The sequence below is a fragment of the Tupaia chinensis genome, unplaced genomic scaffold (genome assembly GCF_000334495.1).
Source record: "Tupaia chinensis unplaced genomic scaffold, TupChi_1.0 Scaffold000426_1, whole genome shotgun sequence".
NCBI classification, from domain to species: domain Eukaryota; kingdom Metazoa; phylum Chordata; class Mammalia; order Scandentia; family Tupaiidae; genus Tupaia; species Tupaia belangeri.
Genome location: NW_006159931.1, coordinates 2,085,605 through 2,091,604, shown reverse-complemented (window position 1 = coordinate 2,091,604; position 6,000 = coordinate 2,085,605). Strand labels below are relative to the sequence as shown.

General features: G+C 48.0%; 1 long non-coding RNA gene across 1 annotated transcript in view; it reads right to left on the bottom strand.

The window, feature by feature from the left end:
- Positions 1–1,474: 1,474 nt before the first annotated feature.
- LOC102473999 (uncharacterized) overlaps positions 1,475–6,000 on the bottom strand; it is a 70,083-nt gene continuing 65,557 nt past the window's right edge. Inside the window, exon 3 of the long non-coding RNA XR_003550472.1 lies at positions 1,475–1,531. This is a non-coding gene — a long non-coding RNA (uncharacterized LOC102473999). The remainder of the gene's footprint in view (positions 1,532–6,000) is intronic.

Genomic DNA, 6,000 nt, shown 5'->3' with positions numbered 1-6,000 from the left:
GGGAAAGAGAGAAATCAACTCCAGGATGGGGGGGGTGTGGCCATGCCACAGTTCCTTCACCTCCATAATCTTCCTGGGATTTGGGGCACACATACACATACCTGGTATGATATTTTACCAGGCCCAGGACCGAACCACAGTTAGCCATGTGGAGTCCAGCACCCTAACCCCATACCACCTGCTGCCCCCAGAAAGACGTTTTAATGAACGCTGAGAGCCTGCCCTTTCCCAAGCCCGTAACTCCCTTGGGTTTGCATTTTTTGTCCAACAAGAGTCCTCCCTCCTCAGCTTCCCGCCTCTGGAAAGAAGCCACCAGAAGGGATTCTCGTGTAAGAGAGCCAACCATGCTGTAGGAGTCATCGACTGTGTTACGCAGAGATGAACCCGAAGTGTATGAATTAAATCTCCCCTCAAGTCCCATAGAAATCCAATAAATAAATTAAATGCATGTGGATTTAAAAACGAGAGGCCAAGAAGGCTCGAGGCAAGGCACGTCTGACATTTGAAATAACAGAAGCAGGAGAGGGCGAGTAGCAAAATGTACACCACCTAGTGCGACAGGCCCGGCACCGCGTCTGCCTGACTCTGCTTACGGAGCATGGCCGCATGGCTGGGGAACTCGGTAAGACTCTCAGGGCGCCGGTGTGACTTAGAGCCATCGTTCAGGGGGCAATGTCCGTGGGATCCGCCTCAGTCCTCACCCCAGGAGAGCCAGGGCTGCTGCCAGTCCCCCGCCTTCAGCTACCCCTCCCATTGAAGAGCTCACACACCTGCCGAAGGGCCTCCTTCTCCCGGGCAATAAGTCACAAGAAACTAAAAGACGTCACTCCACCTGTCTTAGCTGCTCACTAGCTCAGCCCCTTAGACCACGTACAGCAAAGCTCACTGAGCCTCTGCTTCTTCGTCTATAAAATAGGGCTGGTGGCAAGGATGAAATGAGACTGTATCAGAAAAGCCCCCAGGCAGTGCTTGCTACATTGTCAGTGCTTAAACGACTAGCAAAACAATCGTGATTGTAAATGGCGCACCTATATAAATAGTCTGTCTGCAGTGTAACCATTACAAACGGCGTAGCTGAAACAGTATTGAGTAACATGGAAAAGGCTCATAATATCTTATTAAGAGAAAGAGTACAAAACAGAACCTAAAATATAACCAGGTTTTATTGAAATAAATGTTTTATTTAAGAAAAGAGACTGAAGGAACCTTCATTAACATGTTAACAATGGTTATCGTGTCTCATCGGGAGACTATGGATGATTTTGATGCTACATTCTCCTGTATTTTCCAAATGATCAGTCTGTATCATGTATTGCTTCGTGTAAGTTCCTCTTCAATAACGTGTATTAGTTTAATAGAGATGGATATACTGAAAAAAGCAAAAAGGGACCTATTATCTCTGCCAGAATTTTTTTTTCAAGTATCATTAACATGGCTAGAAAATCATAGAATTATAAAATTAGTAGTGGAACTTGCCTCTGTTTAAATCCCCTCATCCATCTCAACAAAGATAAATTCTGTTAACAGTTTCCTTCAAAGGAGAGAGAGAGAGAAAAAAAAAAACACTTAAACAAGGATCTATCATTGAAACAAACCCATCTCGTTATTTTACTTTTTATCACATTTAGTTTACATCACATTCTAAAAAGCATTGCTTTTAAATCCCTTTATTGGGACCAGTAGTTGGCGTAATGGCTATGTTGCTGGACTCCCATGTAGCCAACCATGGTTCGAGACGGTTTGAGTCCCTGACCTGGTAGCTTGAAAATCACCCTGGGTGCTTGTGCATGCATGCCCAAGATCCTGAGAGGAGAATGAAGGAGAAGGGATTGCGGCGTGCCCATCCCCTCTGGGGGGGGGGTGATTTCTCATTTTCTTTCTCTCTGTCTCTGTCTTTCTGGCGAGCGCACGCGCCCTATAGCAAAAACCTCTCCCCAAAAAACAGTAACATAAAAATAAATCCCTTTACCAATCACCCCAATCTATGCCACCGCCCCCTAAGACCTGTCCAGATGTGCTCCCATGAGCGTGTACCTGAGGACCTGAAGCTTGGAATGGGGTCTGGCCTAACCACAATCTGTAGAGATACCTGGACCCGATGGGTAAGCGTGTTGCACACAGTCCCCGAATGTGACTTTCATCGAAAACTTTTCTCACTTGGATACAGTTCCAAGTACAAAGCAGTAAAGCGAATCAGCAGGAGGGAAGGATGAGAGGAGCGTGCGTGCATGCGTGTGTGTGGTCCCTGCAACAAGGAGCGTTGGCGAGCGCTGTGCCACGATGACTTCCCTCCTAGGCGCTGTCCCCGGGCTTCCTGGTCACACCAGCTGTGCTTCCCCAGGCTCATCCCCTCCTGGCCCAACACTGACGAATTGCATTGATTTGCAGAACAGACAGCGCTGCAATTGCTGGAGTACATTTAATCTTTTCGAATTAAGCCAGCTTCACATTCGGCATACCATATGGAATTCTCTGGGGTGTTTATAAACACGGGTACACTTAAGCCCTCGTCCACTCTGCTTAAACGGTAGCAGGAGTAGTCTAGAGAGCCAAAGTCATACAGATCGAAGGGACGGGCTCCAGGCTAAATCTATGCAAGGGTAGAAAACGCTTTAGACACCATCGGGCCCAGAGGCTGTGCCCTGGAGGCCCACAGCGCTGAATTCGGCACACAGATGTGTCGTTTTGGCTGGCTTTGTGTTTCTCAAAAATTTTGTGCCAACGTTTTAAATGGGGAGATTTTATATTAAAATCCGGAATTCCTGTATTTGTAAAAAAAAAAAAAAAAAAAAAACAGAACTATGGCTGCATTGAGCACTCACTCCTGCATAGTAACCATGGTGCAGATGGGCAGATGGGCAGGAGCTTTTCCTCTACCAGAGTGCCCCTGGCTGTTCGCCATACCACCACCACTCCCTGCTGTCTGACACTGAGCGTCGGCAGCTCTCGTTTTCCACACGGTTCTTGCCTGTCTCTCAGGTCATCCTTATCTAAGTGAAGGCATTCATTTGACAAAGGAAGAGACTGAGTCTCAGAGTCCACAGTTGACTTCCTGAAAGTCACATGACCATCATGGGAAGGGGCTGGGGGCTGCTTCCTGGTGCACAGGGGGAACGGCTGGGCAGATACCAGGGTCGGGAGGCTAGGGAGGGCGTGAGAGCATAAGGCTCTCCCCAGACCAGGCACTTCCAGGTATTCCAACTCAGAGCTCTGGATTTCCTTCCTTAGGAAACGCTGTCTGGGGGGAGGACAGAGGAGGGCAGACCAATTTTACCCATGTGAGTTTTTTTGGGGGGGGATTCTTTTCAGTTTATTTCTTATTTTCTTTTTTGTTTGTTTGTTTGCTAGAGAGAAGGTGCACTCACCAGAGAGAGACTGAGAGAGAAAGGGAGGTAGCACTCCCCGTGACCATAGTCGCACGGCAACTCGTTCTCCTCCACCTCTCCCTCCGTTCAGGATTTGGGGCGCATGCACACTCCCAATGTGTCTCTCAAGCTGCCAAGTCCAGGACTCGAACTGCAGTCAACCATGTGGAATCTGGCTGCCTTAAGCAGCAGGACGTGGACCCAGCCTAAAGGTAATTTCTTTCAAGAGACTCAGTAGAGTCTCACCCGTGATCCTCCATTCACATCCCACCCCACCCACTCCCCAGCCAGCCAGGGCCACGAGCACTCTCTAGGCACGAGCAGCTCAAGGAGCCATCCATCTTCCATACGGATCCGCATTACCGGAGCATACAGGACCCCTGCACCACAGAGCTGGCCCCTTATATTTGAGACCTAAGAGACTGGGGAGCAGCCGATGGCATAATGGTTACATCGCTGGACTCCCACATAGTCAATTACAGTTTGAGTCCCAAGCCTGGTGGGTTAAAACTCACACCAGATACATGTGCATGTGTATACAAGATCCCAAGAGGAGAATGGAGAAGGGACTGAGGTGTGGCCATCCCCCCTAGGGGGTGATTTCTCACTTTCTGTCCATCTATCCGGTGAACACACACACCCTATTGCCAAATCTGTGTCTTTACTAAAAAAAAAAGAAAGAGAGAGAGACAGAGACCGCAGCTGATTTCAAGGTTACATGAGAAAATAAGATATTTAATCCTTGCTTTAGGCTCATTGTAGGTATTCCTTCATTCATTCACATAGCAAACATTATCTACTGTTTTTCAGTATCTATTAATACTTTGGGCTCAGGGGAAACAAATATGTTAAATCTTTTTTTTAAAAGAATTACTTTATCATTATTATTAATTTTCAATTTGCTATAGGGCATGTGTATTCACCAGAGGGAGACAGAGAGAGAAAGAAAGTGAGAAAGGAAGCCTCCAGGTCCTGGACTCTCTCTGTCATGTAGGAGTCCAGCACCCTGAACACCACGCCACCTGCTGGCCCCCATAGATGTTAAATCTTGATTTTGATCCCCATAGATCTTACGGTTCAGGAGAGGAAAGCAGGCATGTAAGCATGTGAGTTCTAAGAGCCCTCCGCCCAGCTCTCCCGGTCAGATGTGCAGGTGAAGGCAGTACCGTGCAGTGGTTAAGGATCTGAATGGTCGTCCTGCCCCTTCGTAGCTCGGGCGGAACGCCTCGGTCCTCTAAGCTTCAGTTTTCACATTTGCTCAAAGCCGCTGAATGCCTCCCTCCCGGAGTTCTTACGAAGAAACACTGGAGAAGCTCCTTCCAGAGTAAGCATCCAGTGATCGGTGGTTATTTTCTTTCTAGAATGCCTTCTCCTCTCCTGTTTACCCATTCCTTTACCTTCTCGTTCATGTCTCTCTCATTTCTTCCAGACATTGTTTTGAGATCTCCAAATATTTCCTGGCATCACGAGTAGTAATTCCACGGGGTGACAGGCAGAAATTCTAATAAAAAGTGCCACCGTTGTATTAAAATAAACCCACTTGACCTTGACTCTCATGAGTGGTGCGTTGTGTGTGTTACTCCTTTGAAGGACAAAAAATCGTGCTAAGAGGGAACCCTTCATTAGTTGGTCTCTTAGTTGCATGGAGTATCTCGGTTGATGGTCTTGCCCTGGGGCTCTTACACAGATTCATCCGGGCTTTGAGTGTTCCAGAATCAAAGGTAAAACAAAGGGCTAGGAGTCAGAAAAACCGTAGATTTCACTCCCAGGGCAGACACTGGCTCCCTGGCTGGCCACAAGCAAATTACCTCCCCTCCTCACTTTCCCCACCAGCACTGCAGAAATCAATGACTTCCCGTCTCACTCGAGGACTGAGAGACTTAATTAAGCTTCCGGAAGACGGTCCTTGGTTAACCTAATTCTCTCTGTAAACTAACAATCCTTCGCTTTCCTAATCACGCCTCCCAAATTTTTCATAAATTAGTCCCCTTTCTTCCTAAAGTCAGAATGCGTATGACTTTTTCGATTCATTTCCATCTTTTTAAATGATATTGTTATTACTGTCCCATAAACAGACGCGGGGTGAGAAAGTTCTGGTGGGGCGGGCACCTCAGGGATGGCAGAGACCCCAGGGGTGCTCCTCTTCAGAAGGGAAGTGCTGGGGTTTTTTTGTTTGTTTTTTGGGGGTTTTTTTTGGAGAGGTTTTCGTTATAGGGCGCGTGCACTCGCCAGACAGAGAGAGAGAGACAGACAGAAAGCAAGAAATCACCCCCCAGGGAGGATGGCCAGGCCGCAATCCCTTCTCCTCCATTCTCCTCTCGGGATCTTGGGCACGCACGCACATGCACCCGGGGTGAGTTTAAGCCACTGGGCCCGGGACGCGAACCGCAGTCGAGTATGTGGGAGTCCAGCGACATAGCCATTACGCTAACTGCTGGTCTGGGGAAGTGCTATTTTTGACCTGGAAATGTAGGACAGAGACAACTGGTACATGATGGTGAAGGCGGCCAGACCCCACATGGCCAGCCACGTGGTTTAAGCGCAGACCCAGTGGTTTGAAAAACATGCTGAGTTTACATGCACGTGCACCCAAAGTCGCTAGAGGAGAATGGAGGGAAGGGGATTGTGATGTGGC